Source organism: Neovison vison, chromosome 4, assembly GCF_020171115.1.
Source record: "Neovison vison isolate M4711 chromosome 4, ASM_NN_V1, whole genome shotgun sequence".
In the NCBI taxonomy this organism is placed as follows: Eukaryota; Metazoa; Chordata; class Mammalia; order Carnivora; family Mustelidae; genus Neogale; species Neogale vison.
This window is the reverse complement of record NC_058094.1, coordinates 161720959-161742335: the sequence shown is the minus strand read 5'-3', so window position 1 is coordinate 161742335 and position 21377 is coordinate 161720959. Positions and strand designations below refer to the sequence as shown.

General features: G+C 39.1%; 1 long non-coding RNA gene across 2 annotated transcripts in view; it reads right to left on the bottom strand.

Annotated features, from left to right (window-relative positions):
• Positions 1–4257: 4257 nt before the first annotated feature.
• The window catches only part of LOC122904827, a 68485-nt gene continuing 51365 nt past the window's right edge, over positions 4258–21377 (bottom strand). The window contains exons 4-5 of one of the 2 annotated variants that reach the window (XR_006384267.1): positions 7711–7802; positions 4258–4731 (exon numbers count right to left, since the gene is read on the bottom strand). This is a non-coding gene — a long non-coding RNA (uncharacterized LOC122904827). The remainder of the gene's footprint in view (positions 4732–7710; positions 7803–21377) is intronic. The other variant, XR_006384268.1, reaches the window with a different exon arrangement.

The window sequence follows — 21377 nt, the reverse complement described above, 5'->3', positions numbered from 1 at the left end:
AGGGGGGAGTACCTGGGTGGCTCAGTCATTAAGTGTCTGCCTTCAGCTCAAGTCATGATCCAGAGTCCTGGGATCGAGCCCCACATTGTGCCCTGCACCGGGCTTGCTTCTCCTTCTCCCACTCCCTGTGATTGTGTTTCCTCTCTCACTGTGTCTCTCTCTGTCAAATAAATAAAATTATACACACACACACACACACACACATATAAAAGCATAAGTAACTTCAGAGATGATGCCAGCAGTGATGATGATTTCATAGCTAACACTGGCTAACATTTATTTAGCGCTTACTTATGTGCCAGGCACAATGCGCTTTGCATAATTTCACACATTTCTTATGACAATCTCACTATGGACCAAACTGTGTCCTCCTAAAGTTCATATGTTGAAACACTAACTCCCAAAACAACTGTATTTGGAGATGGGGCCTTTATAGAAGTCTTTAAGGTTAAAAGAGGTTGTAAGGGTAGGCTCCTGGTCTGATGGGATTAGTGGCTCTATAATAAGAGACAGCAGTGAGCCCTCTCTCTGCCATGTTAAGAGAAATGGCAGAGGTTCACAAACTCGGAAAAGGCACAGTTCACTAACCAGGAACCCTGCTGGACCTTGATCTTGGGCTTCCAGCCTCTGCAACTGTGAAAAAATATACTTCTGCTGTTTAAGTCACCTAGTCTGTGGTATTTTGTTATGACGGCCTGACCCGACGAACACAACTATAATTGTAACCCCTTTTTATAGATGAGGACACTGAGGCTTGCATTACTGAGGTAAGGAATTCAGACCCAATTCTAATCCTGTTCATGATCTTTCTGTGCTTCCTAGCTCAGAGTGAAATTTGGGGGGTGGGAGGCTTCTTTGTAACTGTTTTCTCTAACCACAAGTTCACTTCCATTTCTCCCTGACTTTTTCATCTTTCTTATGAGTTATCCTCTCTGCGCTCAGCACTCTCGATTTTCTGTTTTCTTCCCAAACCCTGTCCCCCAGCCACATGAAGACATTTTGTTGTTGCCTGGTGCCCTCCCTTATCTCTTCAAAATGTTTTCTGAGAACCATTTCCTCCCTTGACGTTGGCAGTTTCTCTCACTTATCAAGCATATCCTTCCCCTTGCTCTATTACGATGTTGTTTCTTCAGTATTTCCAGTTGGATAAATATCTCCTGGAAGACACTGTGTGCTAGAGTTTTTGTTTTTCATCTTTGGTAAAGTTTTTGGTAACCTGAAGGCAAAGAGCAAGAAGAAATTAGGCAGATAATAGGTCATTTTTCTAAGTCAAGATTTAGTGATTCAACCTCCACTCACTACCCATTTCTTAAAGAACTGAAAGATGATTAATTCTGTGTAATTATAAAAAGGCGTCCTATCTATTCCTTTCCTATTTTAATTATGAAGTAGTCCTTTGAAATTTTGAATTCTCCACCCATGAGCGTACAAATTCTCTGTAGCTTATTGAGCTGACAATAACAAGACACGCAGTAATAAGCTGTAAACATGTTTTCAGTCTTGAATACCCAGGGCCATCTTATTGTTTACATTACTCATCCCTCTTATGTAAGAGAAAGATATTCCCCATAGATCTTTTCATTTTACCAATTTTGTGACTCATCCCTATTCTCCCACTCCCTTACCTAAGCTTGTAATAAATCACAAGTCCTGGAAATATAACTTCTTAAATACAGTATCTCTTGCAATCAGTCTTCTTGTCTCCAGCCTCCTGCCATTATTTCAGACCCTCTTACTGCTGCCTTGTCACACTCTCCTCTTCCTTATAACACTTCATGACTTGTTGAATAAAGGATAACATATATACCCTGCAGGGCACATGTGGTCTTTTGAGCTTTAATTCTTATCTATAAATTCGATCTTATCACTACACCTTATCTATAAATTCAATCTTATCCCCCACCCTTTCTGCAGCTTTGAACAACTGGTTCATTCTGCCTGCACTGACAGCTCTATGGCAGACACTTTGTTGGATGCTGGGGACACGATGGTGACCAAGATAGAGAGAGTCTTGATATACCTTCTGAGAACATGCAATCTACAGGGAATACAGATAAGTCTGCAGAACTCACACTAGAGTATGTTAAGCTCTATGGTATGGAAGTAATGGAATACAGTTAGGGAACATAGAAGTGGCACTTAACTCAGACCCGGGGAGACCAGAGGATTCATTATATCCAAGTCAAGATCAGAAGATTGAGAAGGTAGTACTCAGATCCAAGGCTTAGGAGTTGAGGTCAAGGAGTAAATGCTTCAGAGAACATCACTTGCAAAGGTGAGAAAGTACATGTTACTCATATTCAGAGAACAGAAAGTACTTCATTGTGGTGACTGCAGAAGTGGCTAAGGGAGCTGTGTTGCAGGATGAGGCAGGAGTGATAAATATCACTAATAATCAGGCTCTTTTAGGCCATTGCTCAGGCTGTTCCTTTTGCTTGAAATGACCTGGCAGCTTCCCACTCAGCTTAACCATCTCCGCTATAAAGTGTTTCCTTATCTTGCTCAATGCTATCATTTTTTATCTAGCACATACTTGGGTTTATCATTCATATCACTAATCTGTCTCTCCTACTAGTAGGTCAACTCTGGGAGGCGGAGATGATCACTTATTCATGCTCACATTCCCTGTGTTTAGCATAGGACCTATTCTAAAGTGCTTGCCCAATCAGGAACATCTGCTAATGTCACACTTTGGAGAAGATTCATTTTTGCCACGGGTAATAGAACATTTTGGTTCATTCAAAGGCTTGGGGTTGTAAAGGTATATACTGCCTTACTTTAATATGCCCATTGATACATGGAGTAGGGAGACTTACTGCACAATTATGTGTATTTGATTCTATAGACCAGTATAAAAATCAGGCATGGCTTATAGGTGTATGATCAGGGCTCCAAATTTTTTGCTTTGAGTACTGTGTTGTTTTTTTTTGTTGTTGTTGTTGTTGTTTATTTATTTATTTTTTTAAATGAGGTTTGAATGAACAAAGTTTGGGGGAGAAGGTATGTGTTCAGTGTCTTCTATATTGAAGGTCAAGGGCTGACTCCCTGCTTCTGGTTTCTCTTGGTATGTGATACCAGAATCTATCCTGGCCTCATTCCTGTTAGGCCAACAGGATTGGATTCATACGGTGTATAAGGAAAAGAGAAGAATCAAGATGTGGTGGTGAGAGCACGGGGGTGTCTCTGTAGGCCTGGGATCTTTGGGAAATGCCTCCAGAATGAACTTACTACTCATTTTTAACTGAGTATGTAAGAAAGAATGTCTCCTCTGCCCTTTGGGCCGTGATCTCTGCACAAGGGCCCAGATCTGATGTGCTAATTGTCCATTGTACTAGCTTCTAGCACATACGTCTTCTAGAGTGGATTTCCAGGAGCCAATTCCAAGGGGAATCAACTTTTACTTCCAGGATTTTTGTCCACAGCAAGATTAGTAGAATGTTGGAGAAAGAGGAACTTCCTGTTCATTTAAGAAAGCAGGAAGCCATGGTTGTTATGCTTGGGGATACTGCTGTTTGTTTCTCAAGGTGGTTAAAACCTAGATTTAGGTTTCACAGTATTGCACATATGCACCAGATATTGCCCCAGATGGGTAAGGTATATGGCAGTGAGCGGAAAAAGTTAAAAAAACAAAGACAAAAACACTAAATAAAATAAAACAAAACCCTTTCGCATATGGTAGCAGAACTTGGCAGAAAATGGCCCGTCTTCTGAGTATGTTGGACTTACTGAGAAACCCAGATGCTCTTTTCTTTTTTCCTTTTCCCAGAGTGTATTTACAGGTTTTGAATCTTCATGGTGTCTTCCAAATATACTCTTCTTTTTCTACAGGCCGACTGCTACCAAACTTAATATTTTCCTCCTTCTGAACATACAGGCTTGACCCAAAGGAGAAGAATTAGTGTAAAACATATTTCTACATGTTGAGACTGAACTGTTGAATTGGAGTGGGCTCCTTTGTACATTATCCCCACTGCTTTCCCCAGGACTGAGCAGAAAGCTCTGGGCACAAGCACCCAGCTGCTGACCAGCTGTGAGGACAAAGGAAGCACAAGCCATTTAGCTTCTTCGTTTGGGTTACTACAATGGACTGGGCTTGTGGGGGAATCATAGCTTTAATTATTTCAATAGTCAAGATTGTACATGAACCTCACCATTCTCTATTTGATTCTTTTAAGATCGATTTTTCTAATGGCATGCATGTGGTATGGACCAACAAAAAGTTACGACAAGTGTAGAAATGGATTTGTGGTTCGTTTTAATGGAAAGTATGTGTGAGGGGAGGCAACGGTAAAGAATACTGAAGATGGGATCTTTTCCCCCCAACATGGCTTCAAAGCAAATTAATCCAAGATTATACATCCCTGAATGTCAGATTCCTGAATGTTCTCTTCATTCTCACTGCTTTGCTAGTCATATCTGTTATCTATTGCTATGTTATAACTTGTCCCAAAATATAGAGGCTTAAGAACAACAAAAATGTATTCACAGATTTGGATGCAGCTTAGCTGGGCCTTCTAGCTCCGGGTTTCTCACGGTGCTGCAATCATAGTGCTGGCTAGAGCTCTAGGCATTTTGAGAACTGACTTAGGGAGAATCCACTTCCAAGCTCACTCACATGGTTGTTAGCATGATCGAGATGGCTTCTGGCTGGAGACATCAGTCCCCTGCTCTGTGGCCTTCTTCACAGGGCTCTTCAGAACTTGGTCACTTACTTCTCTTAGATCAAGGAGTCTGAGAAAAAGCATGAGATGGCAAACAAGATGGAAGTCAGTTCTTTGGAAGGGAAGTAAGCTAATCTTGGGAGTGCTCTCTCCTTACTTTTCCTGTAATCTCGTCATTAGAATCCAATCACTAAGTCCAGCCCACAATCAAGGGGAAAGGATAATACAGGGCAGAAGATCAGGAGGTAGGGATCACTGGTAGCTATTACAGAATCTCCCTACCTAATTTATTAATTAATAAGCAAATATTTATTCAAGGTCACTATGTTAAAAAGCTCTGTAGGCTGCAGTTTCATCAGGGCTTGCTTTGTTCCTCAAAGCGGGATCTGCAATCTATCTGAGGAAAAAAAATGTTTATACTTTAAAAATATACTGCAATAATGTGTCACTATACATAAATGCTCAGAGAGTAACAGAGGTAGGAGAACTCACCATGGAGACAATTTAGGGCTGTGTCTGACCTAGAAGAGAGATGGGTCCCCACTGGACTCAGCTGCTGCTGAATTAGGCACAGGAATGGATGATTATAGGCGGTCCATTTGGAACTGAACACAAACCAAATGAACAGCTTTATCCTTTTCTAAGATATTTCAGGACTCTCTCACAGTCTTGCTCCAACAATTCTCTTCCATTTTACTACCCCTTCATCCCCCAGTATGGCTGGGAGCAGGACTTATAGTTCTTGAGAAAAGCAGGACTTGTAGTTCTTTACATCAGGACTTTTTTCTGATTGTTTCTGCTAATTATTTTTCTTTTTTAAAAGATTTTATTTGAGAGAGAGAGAGAGATCACAAGCAGGGGGAGGTGCCTAGGGAGAAGGAGACTCCTTGTTGAGCAGGGAGCCCGACGTGGGACTAGATCCCAGGGCCCTGTGATCATGACCCAAGCTAAAGGCAAATGCTCAACCGACTGGGCCACCCAGGTGCCCCTATTTCTGTTAATTTTCTGAGATGATTTACTGTGGTGCCCCTGTGTGTCTTAACTGTTTGTAACTGCTAAGTAAATGATGATTAGAATTATAGTTTTTTGTTTTGTTTCTTTTTGTTTTAAAAACTCTGTCTGTGGCTGGCTTCTTATTTTGTCAATGAGGAGAACAAAATCCAGAGAAGTTCAATGACTTGCTCACATTCTCTACCTTCCAAACCACTGCTCTTTTCATGACATCCTGCAGTCTCCTACCTAAAGTGGATTTTTTTGCAAGCCCAGTGACAAGGTGGCCCTTACCTCATATGTGAGTTACCGGGTCAGTTTTGGAGGTGACACTTTTATTTACTCATACCAAATCGTATCAGCACAGATTTGTGAAAGCATGGTATATATAAAATACCATTTATTTCATTGAGGTGTAAGCCCTCTCCTTCAATGGAATACTCAAAAAAGAAAATTGAATACATTTTAGTATATCCTCTTGCAGACACAAGGGAGCATTACAAATTTTTTATATGATATTTAAATATGAGATTCAGAAGAAAACCGGTTTGCATTTGGTAATGACAGAAGCTCACAGAGACAATCTAATATGTACGACTCTCTTAAGTGGTTGTGAGTTTCTGGTAAATTTCATATACCAAAATGCCACTCCAGGGGAGAAAACACAAACTTTTCAATTGGAAATTTCAGAAACAGAGTCTTTATTAAATCTAGATTTTAAGTTTTCATTTACATGTGGGCTTAAAACAATGTTTTTTATCTCAGTTTTTGAACTTCACATGTACTTTCTAAGAGATGTCTTCCAGACATGGAGAGGAAATGAAATAGCATCACCTCTTAACTATTCCTTTATCTCCTCTGCACTTTCTTTTTCTCCTCCTTAATTTTAAGAATTTATCGTGCTACCCTGAACTTTCATAAACTGTAATATTCCTGCAGAAAGTGATAACAGCCATGTTAGATGCTGTGATTTTTTTTAATAAAAGTGATATACCATCTCTCCCTAACATAAATCCCAAACCCCAAATTAAAATACAGTTAAGTATTACAGATGATGCTGATATCAGTGTCATTATTTTGTGAAGACTAAATATTTTTGGAAGAGTAATGGTGGGTTCAATTTGCTGTGACAGAATGATCTCTGGTGAAACTGTCAAGCAAAACTGATAACTTGAAATTAAATAAAGACTCTGGCTGTAGTTGTACTGACTTATGAAACAGCAAAACCCTTTATGAGGACCTGTTAAGTATCAGGAAAGACCTGAAGCATTTTCACAACCATTACAATGTGGGATTCTTTCAAAGGTATTGTCTTACCACACCTCTGGACTCTTCTTGAAGATAAGACTCTCTCCTCATTTCACAGAAAAGGAAAACCTGACATCACAAAGACGGGGCATACCCACAGCCACACAGACACTAAAGTTGGATCCTAGGTTTCCTGAGTCCAGGACCAATACTTTGATACCTAAATACTTCTGCGAATTTGTGATGGGGTATCAATATGCAAGAGATACACAAAAAACGCTCCTCCACAAACACACGAGTGAACAAACATGAACACGGACTAATCAACGTGTTTTTCCATGCCCCAGCTCTTCCAGGCCACCTGCCATCTCTTCTTCTCATGTTATTTTCCCTTTCTGGGATTTTTCTATCTTTTGCCTTTAAATTGGACTGTTCTTTGTCTTCTCTGTTTATTGAATTGAATTGAAATTCCAAGCATTGTTTATGGTCCACCTCAGATATCTTTCTTTAGCCAGGCATTTTTTTCTTGATGTGAATGGAATATTTCCTTCCACCATCCTGGCTCCTCCAAATGATGTCATTTATGCATGACTTTGGGTGCTTTATCATATGGTGCCTTGTGTTAGAGTTATTCATGTTCATACTTGTTCTGGCTCAGCAGGGTCAGCTTCATGAGAGCTGAGAACATGATTTATTTTTTCTGGGTCCTCCAGTGGCTTATACATAGAAGAAGATAGGTATGTATGAGATGAACTAAAATATTTGTAGGAGCAGTTAATGCTGAGTCCCATCCAGGAGACAAGGAGCTTACCTTCATGGGCTTGAGCAGTTGGGTTCTGAAATCCCTTAGATGATCAGATGGTAATTACTGGGCAGAGGGGGAACAGTAGACTCGAGGCAGAGCTGCTTATGAAGACAATAGTAGTAAGAGAGTGGTAAGGGGAAGGGGAAACCAAGGTTCCCCTTCAGAAGTGCTCTTCCCTTACTTCGGTTGCCTGCTCCAGTCTTCATCTTTCCCGCTAGACTGAAAGCTCTACAAGCTTATTCCCTGCTGTGTCCTTGGTGCCCAGCACAGGGCACGGACGGAGGAGGTGCTTAAAAACATTCATGACTGAATGACTAATACATGACAGTTGAGACTCTCACAATAAGAATAGAAAAGGGGAACACATGTCATGTGCAGATTGTTTATTCGCTGATGATGGTCTGTGCATAAAGTGTTTTGATTTCTTAGTGTGTATTTTGGATATTTAGATGGCTTATGCCTTTTGTAAATTTTGTGGGTTTTTTTCCCCATCCATATGCCTCTCTGTTTTTAGTTACCTTTCTACACTGCCAAAACAAAATAAATCCAACAGTTGCCTTCACTTCAGTTTCCCTTAGTATTGTTTTATAGTTTCGTATCTACTTTAAATATATCCCAAGTACATTTTGTTTTGTGGGGGAGGCAGGAATTTGCAGAGAAAGCAACAAATCAGTTGATCTTGTCTTAACACAAAAATTTACTCCTAAGAGTCTAGCAGTGGAACTAACTTACCTCGGGTTTTTTTTCCCCCCAAAGATTATTTTCATGTTAAGTATCTTCTTCAACAGCTTCTAATTATTCATTATTTTCCCAGTTTAAAACAAAATCAGTAGGGAGATTTTCTTTCTAGGAATAGATATTAATAAGACTCCTCACTTTTTTTTTTTTTTTTTTAAAGAGGAGATTCCTAAACCTAGGCGGGAAGTTTTATTTAAAATATTCTAAATGTGAGATATTTAAATATATTTAAAGAGAGCTAATTTAAACGATTTAATATGTACTCTCTCAAGGGAAATGAAACCTCAGCATATGTGACTTTCATTAGTGGCTTTACCACAGAGATATAAGCCAAAATGCTTAATAGGGAAAGTTTAATGACTAATTAATTGATCCTTAAATTGTTTGCTAATGGGTATTACATACTCATGAAACACATCTTTTGTGTATTTTCTGAAGTGCTCTCCTAGGGAAGAGGCAAGATGTTACTTAGAGTAAATCAAACCTTGTCAGTGATTGGTAAGGCAGCCAGGGTCCCATTCCCAAATATCCCAGACTAGGTCTCTTCATTTTCTCAGATCATGAAAAGTGAACAAAACCATCATTAAATGTCAAACTAAAGATTACTTTCTGGCAGAACTCAGAATGAGGTCATCTTTGATACAATAGCTATCATACCAAGAATCAAGCAAATGTATACATACAAGGAAATGTACAAGGAATCATAATGTACAAGGAATCATAAGAAGGCAACCTTATGGTATCTTGCTGACTGACTATACTTTTATCCAGAAAAATTGAAGTTTCCTAATATTGAGAACCACAAAGAAACACAATCACAAAGTGACCCTAAAATTTAGTAGGGTTTGAGTCATTCTTTCATTACGTTTTTGCTACCTTTTTTTCAAGCAGACATGGAATTATAGCTAAATGCGATTCATGTTATGACATACTGTTTTTCTATTTGTTTAGTTTAAGAAAAGTGTTTTAAATACCACCTGTGCCAAATATATACTGATAGTTCCCAAATGTTCATGTCCGGCCTGGACTTCTCTCCTGTATCGCAGACTTGTATGTCCAGAAGCACACTTAACACATTCGCTTGATGTGTAACAGATACACCAAATCTGCTTGTCCCAGCTCTTTCTCACCCTTACCCCTGGGCCCCTCGTGGCCTTTCTCGCCTCAGTTAATGATAACTTCATCCGTTCCAGTTGCTCAGGCCAGAAACTTGGGAATTACACTCGACCTTTCCTTTTCCCTTACAGTCTGTCAGGCTTCAGAATGCACATGGAATCTGACTATTTCTTACCATCTCCTTCTACAGTCAGGTCTGAGCCTCTGTCATTTCATGCCCGGATTTTACTGGAAGAGCCTCTGAGTGGCCTCTCAGCTGCAATCTTTGTCCTCCCGCAATCTATTCTGAAGAAAGCTCCCAGGCCAATCCTTTAAGAAAAAGAGGTATACCACTCCTCTGCTCAGAAACCTCAAGTGCCTCTTCATTCCAATCAGAGTGAAGGCAAAGGTCCCTCAAATGGTTGTCAAAGCTCTCCATGATCTAGCCTTTTAATACCTCCCCGACTTTATCTCCAACTATTCTCTACCTGGTCCACCCAGCTTTAGCCACACTGGCCCAAGTCCTATTCCTGGAAAATGCCTCCGCCTGGAAAAATCTCTCTTTGATACCCACATAGTTCACTTCCTGTCCTTCAAGTCTTTCCTCCAGTGGCAATTTCTTAACGTGGCCTTCTCTGATGCCTTTGATTACCACTGTCTCTGCGTCAACAGTAGGAAGGGCATATCTTGCATCTGCATCCGTACATTCTGTTTGTGTTCTGGACAGTGTGTTTATTCTCTCTGGGTCTCAGTTTTCTCCACTATAAATTAAGGGTTTTGGTAAAGTGTCCCATAAGGTCCTTTGGGCTCTAAAATTTAAAAAATTCTATGAGACTAATTTGGCCCTGGTAAACTAGTTAGACTTGGGCTTGAAAGTCTATTAGCAGTGAAGGAGACCGACCCCTTTTCCTAGAAGCTGAGCTCTTGTGGGAAATATGAAAACATAACCCGTATAGCTTGCTAAGACTACTGCTACATTTCAGAAATAAGTCCTATTTAAAAGGTTGTTTGTTTTTGTTGGTTTCAGTTTACTTTGGCTCCCTAAATAGTTAGGAGGCCTCAGAAAAGGAGATTGAATTCTTTGAGCCTTGGTTTCCTCATCCATAAAATGAAGATATCGTGCCAGATGATCTCCAGCTTCTCTTCTAGATTTGGAACTCTCTTTTAACAGGAGGAAATCACACACTTTCCCTCGTTGTCACAACTCTTCATCTAGTTGTATGAAATATTCATATGCAAGTCAGTGACTAGAGACATCACTTCCTTGGCTTTGGGATGCATGGCACCATTCCCATTGAGTATAATTGTAGGCATTTCTTATTATAGCGCTGTTCATATGCCTAGCCATCCTACAGAGGCCTTGGTGTTTAGATTAGAGTGAGTGTGGATGTAACTCCAGGACACATCCTTTACATTTATTTTCAGTGTTAGATAATTATGCAGAAAGACAAAGTAGAATGCATAAACACAGCAGCTGTTTTGTCCCCAAGTATTGGAAAACTTCTCATTACAACTGAGAGCTCTGTTATGCTTGACTATAATGGTCAGAAGATCACAGCTATCTGAATATTTTAATGCAAATACCCAAAACATTTTGGAGGGAAAGGTGTTTTTTTAGTTGATGTGCTTAAATCAGTTTTATGCTTTCCTTCATAAAGGATACTAGTGAATAATAACCAACTTAAATGATCAAGTTAGGGAGTCATTTTTATCTTTGTGAATTCTATTTAAACATAATTATTAAACTATAACTTTAATTAATAAAGGCTATTTCTACATGGAATTGAGGCAAATGATTTTTTTTTAGAGTACTTTCTAGATGTGTGACTACTTATAGCTTCTAGGGTGTGAGTATGTAACTAGCCAGAAGGATTGTACAAAAAGGAAATTTTCTGTTCTTATTCTTTCTCTATGAAACTAGGGACAAAGAAGAGAATTAGGTAGTTGAAAGGTACAAAAAAAATCAAGAGCGGATGTAATTTTGGTACGTGGGGGCACAGTGTTTTGAAATGTACTTTTGTGTGGTTTTCAAAATGTTTTTGAGGCGCTATCCAACAAATTCTCACAAAGTTCCTTTGAGAATGAAAAACAAATAATATTGAAACAACGGTTGTCCACAGGGAAGAGCCTAGAAAATGGAAGAAGAATTCTCTAGACTCAATCATGCAACATTTGATTTATTGAGTCATGTGACTAATGTCATTCCTTCTTTCCTTCCTTCATTTATTAGCTATATATTGTTCCAAGTTAGGCTTTGCTAAGGATTTGGGAATGTGATTGTCTTGTTACTGGAAATCTATCAGGAACAATGCACTAAAATGCCCAAGGATAAACCCATGGGCCTTCAGTAACACTGGTACCTATTCTAGCTCTTTTTCCATTTTGTAGGAAGGATATTTCGTGGAACTGTGAACTTAATTGAAATCATATGTCACTACTCTTTGTGTTTCCAGGCAGGCAGACTAGCATCAGCTGCAGAACAGAAACTCGACACTCATGATGTTTTTTCTATTACTAGGGAGGTTTTTAAGAAGACTAAAAACTCATGAGTAGTGGTACAGTCTGAGAAACCCTTTCAGTTATAAATTTCTGGGATTTTGTATTCCCCTGTAGCCAGAATTTAATTTTATTTCTTTTAAAATTCCCTTCTTCTTATAAAAGTTACTTCTGTTCAATACACATGAACACACAGTCTTAAAATTATGGGGAATTTTTCCTCATTTTTGACCAATCATTTTATGTTATGGTCTCATTTCCTTCCTCCAATTGAGGATGGGGTCCCACTCAGAAACTGGAGGTATTTTATCTGGTTGGCCTGAACAAGCTGTCTTGTTCTTGGTAGTCCCCTTTCCTTAGGGACAGCATGCTGCTTCTCTAGGGCATATCTCTTGGTTCTTACTACAAAGGGGCAAACTTTCTAGAAAAGGGCAATGGCCTTTCAAAAGATTTATTAGCCTTTATTTTAACTGCTCCAAGCCAAGTTGATGGGAGAGGGGAAAAAAAAGCCCAGTCCTTGAAACAACTCCAGTAACACTTGGTTGTCATCATTTAAAAAAGAATGTTTTCTAAGCATAAGGTATGGAAATAAAGAATAATGGGAAATGGGAAACTCACTCCTTTGGAAGGAAAAGGAAAAAAAGGAATGAGGGAATGAAAGAAAGAAGGGAAATAAGGAAGAAGGGAGGGAGGGAGGGAGAAGGGAGGTAGAAAAGAACAGATCAAAGGAGGGAGGAGGGAAAAAAATAGTCAAGAGAAGAGAGAAAACTAAAAAGAGGACTGAGAGGAAGAGAAAGGGAGAGAAGGTGACGTGGCTGTTAGTAACATTAGTCTCAGAAACCAGCTGGAATATTGTGTGTCTCTTAGCTTCTGCATAATGAATAAAGGTTTTCCAAATGATATAGTTTTGGTTCCAAGAGGGAGGAGGCCACGTTAGCACACTCATTCCTTTAGAACCACAATATTGCAGACTGCACTGTCTTACTGCCTGTTTTCCCTATTTACCAAAGGGAAAGGGGGGTGGAGTTGCCTTTAATTATTAACCTTTAAAAATACCCTCTTTATTATTTGTGGTCCTGGCAAAAAGCAAAACTTACGTTCATAGATAATCTCAATCCTTATTTTAGCCCTTATTTTCAGCCTCTCCCTACTAAGTGTTTTACCTGAACCAAACCTAAAATTTAACAGATGTGCTGCAATTGGACCAAGGGGAGAGAAAGCAAAAGGAGTCAGGTCCTGCATGATAGCTACCCCTCCAGAGAGAAATCCCTGGAACTTTCCTATACCTACATTTGGGGCACTTTTTTTTTTTTTTTAAGATTTTATTTATTTAGGGGCACCTGGGTGGCTCAGTGGGTTAAAGCCTCTGCCTTCAGCTCAGGTCATGATCCCAGGGTCCTGGGATCGAGCCCCGTGTCAGGCTCTCTGCTCAGTGGGGAGCCTGCTTCTTCTCTCTCTCTCTCTCTCTCTCTCTGCCTGCCTCTCTGCCTACTTGTGATCTCTCTCTCTCTGTCAAATAAATAAATAAAATCTTAAACAAAAAAGATTTTGGCAGAGAGGCAAGCACAGAGAGAGAGAGAGAGAGAGTAGGAAGCAGGGTCCTGCCAAGCAGAGAGCCCCATGTGGGACTCGATCCCAGGACCCTGAGATCATGACCTGAGCCGAAGGCAGGGGCTTAACCCACTGAGCCACCCAGGTGCCCTGGGGGCACTTCTTTTTGGCGATATCATTTCAGTCATCCCAAGGAGGCAAAATAAAGTTTATCCCTTTATTATATTCCTGAATCATCTGTGAGCATTTTACATAAAATTAACTGTGGGTTCTTCAGTCAAATTCAAAATACCTTGTTAAGAAGTTAGGAACAGTAAAGGTGAAGAAAGCTGACACATTGACCTGAACTTTTATTCGGGTTCTCTCATGCCTAATTGTTTAGTGAATTAATTCTGAAATCTGTACGTATCAGATGTTTCATGTATGAGACTTACAGTGTGAATCTGAGTCATGACCATGACGACATGTATTGATTTCCTTAGATGAGCCATACTAAAGGGAAGCAACTGCAATTCTATCACTAAGTGATAGGAGAAGAAAATTTCTCCTGGCATTTCTTTTTTAGTGGTGAGATGGAGTATTGACTTAGGATTCAAGATCGATTGTTTGACCATTATAAGCAGCGTTTAGCATTGTCCTGATATATATTAGGCATCCATTGTTTGTGTAATGATGAATGCTGATAGGCATGATGTCAAATATAAAATCAAATGAATGCAGGAGCATAGTTTGCCTGCCAGATGCCCATGTTGAAAACAGTAAGAAAAACAAGGTGGCTTATTCTTTCTCTTGGAAATTCAAATGGACAGGTGACTGGAGTTATTACTTTGACACATAATGGAAAAGCAGTCCTCCTCTCCAGATATTTAGGTTAGTGGCTACTTTTTGGTTTTTCTGTCAGTTCTGTGTCGACTACAAAAATAAGGAACTACATCAACATTCAGGTTTTGGAACTGTTAAGTTTTTATGATTTTTAGAAAGAGCCACCTAGGGATGGTATGTTTAACAGTATAACACAAATGGCCGGACAAACATTTAAATATATGTTAAAATGAGCACATTCTGGGGATTATATTAAGGATATAATTGAAAGCTTATGCTGTGTCCTCATGAGACTAAAGAAATTAGTGTTTAATAAAACACTGTGTGGTAATCATTGAGGCTTTTCTTTCCTGGGTAAGGAAGTATTTGACCTGACTACAATATTTTTATGAGGGCATTTCAGAGTCAAATGGCACAATGTGCCATCCTACTGGGGAAACTAATTAGTGTGATAAACATTCTATTCTTTCCGTGTGGTAAATTTCTAATGCTAGATTATAAATAGAAGTCATTATTTAATGTATCTCTATTTACTAATTCTAGAAGCTCAAAATGGAATAGAATTTTCTGGAAAATTATCATTTATCTCAATTGGAATGAATAGCTAGAAAATAGACCATAACAGAAAGGGCCAGGCAAATCTATGGGTCAAAACAAAGTCTGTGTCCAAGAGATCTATTCATCTGTGAATAGTGAGCATGTAAAGATGATTCAGGATGAGCAAATCTCTTTAGGGGAAGGGACCCAACTAAATTGAATACAGTTGTACAGATGGAAGTTGATCCAGATTTTGAGATTTTTAAGACTTACAATTTTAACCCAGCCAGTAATGGAACAGAAGATGAAAAAAGTCCAGCAGGCATGAATTTATCCAAAGTCTGAGAATCAAAGGTAATTTTAAGTAAACAAAGAGGGATGCCACCACTGAGGTCCAAGCATGAAGGAAAACAAAGGCAGGATGATTAAGGTCAGGTTAAGGTGTACAGAGCCTCAGATGAGACAAAAGGCAGATATTAGCCCCAAGGCACTAAAGGCACAAGAATGACTCAATTCTGAGATAGATTACCATACAAATAAAGATATATGTATACCATCCCTTACTTAGAATACATATTGGCTCTTCTATAATAAATGTAGACCTGAGTTTGAAGGTGAGACTTTTCTAGGCACAACTGCGAGTTAGGCTTCCCTGCATTTAGGAATAGGCTTAGGAGCCTAAAGGACATTATGGACAGGACATTATGTAATCATCAAAATACATTAACCTTCCACTGGATATTCTTGTGATGCGATCTTATGTATAGTGCTTTTGGATATCTTTTACCAAGCATAGTACTATTGGCCCTTGAATAACACAAGTTTGAAGTGCACACGTCCACTTATACATGGATTTTTTCTTTCAATAAATACCGTTTAGTGCCGTAAATGCATTTTCTCTTCCTTATGATTTACTTAATAACACTTTTCCTTTTTCTACCTTACTTTATGTAAGAATACACTATGCGATACATATAGCATACAAAATACCAGTCCTCGTCATCAGTAGGGCTTCTGGTCATCAATAGGCAAGCTACTTGTTCAGTTTTTGTGAGTCAAAGTTACACTTGGATTTTTGATTGCCCGGGGGTGGGTGGGAGGTTGATGCTCCTAACCCTCATGTTGTTCAGGGGGCAATTGTTTAATTACCAGATCTTTCTTTTAGTTTAGGTGAGTTTCAGCAGCTTTTCTGTCACTTGCAACAAAAAGAAACCTGAGTAGTATTAAACAGACATGGCCTGTCCTGGAGCATAAAGTCTGCCGGGAGACTTAGAGTTAGGTAGGCAACGCGAAGAAGGCGGCCAAGGTGCTGGTACTGGGAAATGCAGGTACTGGGGATGCACAGGAAAAGCAGCTGACTGGGCCAGGGAAGACATCCCCGAGGAAGCGTTCTTTAAGCTGAAACTAAAGCACCCCCAGGTGAGGGAAGAGCTGCAGGTAGATGGAACAGCATGCTGGAAGTTTCCAACAAAAAGAATGCAAAACCCATCTGAAAAAAAGGTAAGAAGTTTTGTCTGTCTAGTGGGTAGTCAGCTAGAGAGGGATGTTAAGAGAAGACGCTGGAGTGTTAAGGGAAGGGCCTCCTCGGCCCTGTCAAGGATATTGAACATTAATCCAAGGAAAACGGGCACAGACCATTGTTGATTCATTCACTTATCTGGTTCCTGAAATATATTAGACTTTCATTTCTTGGTGGCTTGGTTTTCTCATTTAACATAAATTAAATGGGTTCAAGTGGCTCCTTCAGGGAATATGAGAATTTAGGAGTATTTTATGTTAGCGACTGATGCTCCTTCTTTCCTCCTTTTATTTTTGTTGACTATTTCAGTTTACGATCTCAATGGTAAGCTGTTGAGTCCTATGTTTGGTCATATGGAAAAATAATAGTATAAATTTCCATACACGATGGCCCCTAATCAATCTAGAAAAGGGTGCTGAATATTCTGTGTTAAAAAGTATCTACTGAATTGTTCAGTCCAGTTATTCTGATTCTATGAGAACCTGCAGATGAATCAATAGCATTAGCAGAGGTAATTGTTTCAAGTGGCATATTGTGAATTAGTTATCTCTGTCAGATAAACATAGTAAAATATTTGTGCAGAATTCACATAGGTAACATGTGAGTTCAACTTTTTTTTCTTTTTAATCTGTATGCCCTGGAACAAAGGAGGTAAGGTTAGTAAATTAATCAGCAGTGAGGGTGAAATTATACAGATTAAAGACTTCTACTTAACAGAAGTCTATTGCCTCTTTTGTCTAATGGCAATAATGCTGAGAAGTGGAATGGTTGCCATCACACCTGGAGACAAGTGGTGTTTAGTGCTTGATTAAGACGAAGGCCAGTCCCACTATTCACGTCCATTGTAGGCACCACTGCAGTGGTGAAATAATGACAACAATGCTATTATTCATCCAAAGATTGTGTTGGCAGTTTTGCTATTAAAAAAGCGGTACGTGGGGGGACCTGGGTGGCTCAGTGGGTTAAAGCCTCTGCCTTTGGCTCGGGTCATGATCCCAGAGTCCTGGGATCGAGCCCCATATGTGGCTCTCTGCTCAGCCTGCTTCCTCCTCTCTCTCTCTGCCTGCCTCTCTGTCTACTTGTAATCTCTGTCTGTCAAATACATAAATAAATCTTTAAAAAAAGGGGGGGGTAAGTGGATTAGGGGACTAGAAGGGACCTAGAAAGGACTCTAAGCCCATCTTAGATAGATAACTACCGATCTTGCTTTTTAGGGTTTTCAGGAAAAGAACACTTCTATCTTTTATCTGTAAAAGGTATTTCAGAATTGGTCTGTCCTGCCAAGAGATGTGTTGCTTCATCATTTATTTACTAGCTCGTAAATTCAGCAATTATTTATATAGGGTCTACCATGTATTGGGAAATAAGGCAAATACGATTTAACACTTTTCAGGGTCTTTATAATCTAGAAAGGAAGAAAGGATAAAAGAAAATATGATGAATGATGATAAATGTTATAATAAGCAAAATATATAGGGCCATAGGAGACCCTTATAGGGATTTCTCACTTAGATTAGGGGCTCGGGGAAGACTTGTTAGAGGAAGTAAGTTTTAGGGTATCTGAAGCAAAAATAAGAGTCTCCAAGTGAAGCCAACTTTGAGGTGGGGCAGAGAAAGGGGAATAAAATAATTTTCTAGGCAGAGGAAAGTGTGTGTGAGGGCTGGAAGATAAAAGGTTTCAGGCTATATGCCAGGATCTTGATAGCCTTGGGCATCAGGCTAAGGATGGACTTTTTACAGGAGGTAGTATTTCTGTTTGTTTGTGTTCTGGGTCATATATTATGACCATATATTATATGACCATATACTATATGACCGTATATTATCTGGGTCATATATATGACTTGGAAGGAGGGATGTGGGCAAAGTTCTCTCTGGAGCTCTGGTAGGGTCAGGGCCCTAGGACGATAAGGCCCCAGTGGAGAAGAAGAAGTAACTAAGAGTACAGCTCTGACATACACACTGACACAATCCTCAAAACGCAATTTTTCTACTTCTAAAATATAAGACTTTGGGAGAGTTAACACAAATTTACAAGTTCCTTCCCATATACATTTTACATGGAAGCCGTAATTTAAAAGACCTTCCTTATGATGACTCAAAGAATTAGTGAGACGTACACCTTAGTACACTGGGTAATGTCAATTGTTACTGTTGTCTTTGTCATTATTATTCCTATCTCATCGGATTCAGAGGGGTTCAGAAGAAGCCAGTTTATTCACTGTTACTGAAAAAAGCCATCACTTTGCTTATTCTTTATTCTTTACATTGATTTCAGAATCATGGACTCTTGTTCCCAGACTTTGATTTTACCATCCCAGCCATGGGCAGCCCATAATTGCCAGATGCATAGCCCGGATTTAAAACCCCTGGGTGTGTATTTGTCACTAATTTGGGGGACTATTTGAGTGATGACAACTCCAAATCTAACTAACATCTGGTAAGGTGTCTCTGTTTCTGACAGGGTAAGGCTGCAATATGGCTTCCCCCCCGAGTTGTGAGAGAAGAAGGGAGACTGTCATCAGACCTCCTTAGTGACAGTCACAATGACATCTGCTTTTTAGACCTGGACCCTGTTTTCTCAGAACTGGGATTTGATGCATTATATATTTTTTCTTCTTGAGGGAGCATAGTGGAAGCAGACCTAAGCATACCATAATCATGAAGTGCTGATTGTTTAAAAGGCAGAAAGGTCATGAAGATACAGGAAGGGAAAACCACATGGTAGAATCACTAATTCTAAGCTCCAGTGGAAGATGAATAGGCTATTATTTATACATACTGGTCTCAACACTGAGGCTACTTAGGATAAGAGGCAAAAAAGGCCCCCATTTTGAATTACCAGGCATCTGTAGCTAATGACTGTATTCAGTTTAGTGCGTATGGCAGGTGAATGTTCGCCTCTCCGACTTGTTCCTGCTATTATCCAGATAGCTACTCTTGTTTTCTTTTTGCTTTTTTTCTTGCTAAAATCACAGAGCTGAGCAAAGTAGGAGCAAGCCATCGGGACCTGCTAATCAAATCTGAGAGACTAGGGCTCCAATCTTAGCTCATCATATGACTTAAGAGGCCCTCATTTAGACAGGATCTGAAAAGTCCCTTCTAAAGCCTTTACAAAGTGAGAATAATCTTCATTAAGTGCTACAGATTTCATGGGGAAAAAAATGGATTAGGGGCTTGTCACAGGAAAGATAATTAATGTGCTGGGAAGAAGTATAGGCAATAGAAAGAAAAATTTCTCCATGAAAAGGGAAGAAAAAGAAATTTACAACAGCTAGGGTGAATAATGATTAAATGTTAAGAAGCAGTTCCTGCTGGCTTGATTTTTACAGTATAATTAAAAGAGCGAGAGATTGAGATGGGATGGGAAGAGACACCTACATATATACACAAAGAAAATAACTCACACACACAAAATATAATCTCAGGATTAAAAGGTACCTGAAAGGTTGTGTGTTATTGGATTGATATTTATTTATCTCCCCTGGATCTAAAAAGATTAGATCTTTTACTGTGTTCAAGTCCTCCGGAACATCTTGCTAAATGGCCTTTCAATATATTCTTGGTCAAAATATTGTCATGGGTTGGGAAATTATTTTGAAGTTATTTTCTAAGTTATTTCATAGCTAAAGAAGTCTTAGCAATTTTTCTTTCCACTGTTTAATTCAGCTATCTTGCTGCTCATAGTTCTTGCTGAAATTGGTGTTATTTCAGGCCCCGAAGCAAATGGTCCTTTGCCCCTTTTCTAATTTCCTCCTTTCCAGACAGCAGGACTTGGCTTTTTATCAAGGAATCAAATGCCCACCCAATGGGCCTGCTGGGACTTTTTCCAACTAAAACACATTTCTTTCCTGCGAATGTGTAATCATTTGCAAGTGAGTACACAGCTGAAAACCTGTTGATAGGAAATTCTGGAAGAGCCAGTTCTGTTTCTGTGGTGCTAGATATGTCTTGGACATAAATAATTAATGATCATACCTAGCTATTTATTTATTTAATTATGATTGCCATAAAAGTTAGAAAATGGCAGAAAAAAAAGACATCATCTGCTTCTGAGGTACAGTGCCATGTGATGTCTATACTTGGGTGGGATGTTCTACTCTGAATTCAGAATCAAGTCCTAAGTTTTGCATCGGAGTTGCATTCTGTCCAATCGAAATATATATTGTAGGACTATGATGTATCTGGTTCCATGTTAGGCACACGAAAAAAATCTAAAAATGAATAAGGCAGTATTGCCTCGTGGCTTTCTAGAGGACACAGACACAAATAACCTCAATAAAAGATAATGGTCATAATATAGGATGAGCAAAATGCAATACCATACTGGACAGATGCCCTCAGTGCTGCTTGGGGGCTGTGTATTGGTTCAGATTTCATGGAGGAGGTGACCTTGGAGCTGGGGCTTGAAGAATTGAGAAGGGATCACCTGGCAAAAAAGTAGGAATGGACATTTCACTGCCATCCGAATTATCTTGTGAAACAAAAACATGATCATGACATTCTTTTGCTCCAAAAATTCCAACGAACCCAAATACTCAGAACTCATCATCTGACTCATCTGAGTCTTTCACAAACATGTGCCTGTCAATGTGAAGTTTTTCTAGTGTCTTTGAGGGCAGTTTCTATGCACAGAAAAAACCATTAACGATTCTTTTGGATTTTCAATTAATATTTGACATATTATGGATCCAACTTAATTTTTCCTTAATCTTTTACATTCAACTTAGGAATCTTATTATTCTATTAACAGTGTAGCTTATTTCGGCAACCACTTTCAAGGGGATCTTTAAACCTAATTAATTAAAATTGTTTAAACATTTTAAATTAAATTTATAAATTTAAAATACTTGATTTTTAAAAGATCCAAAATTGTCTAATAAGTAAAATCTTTCTAAGTACTTAAGTAAATCTT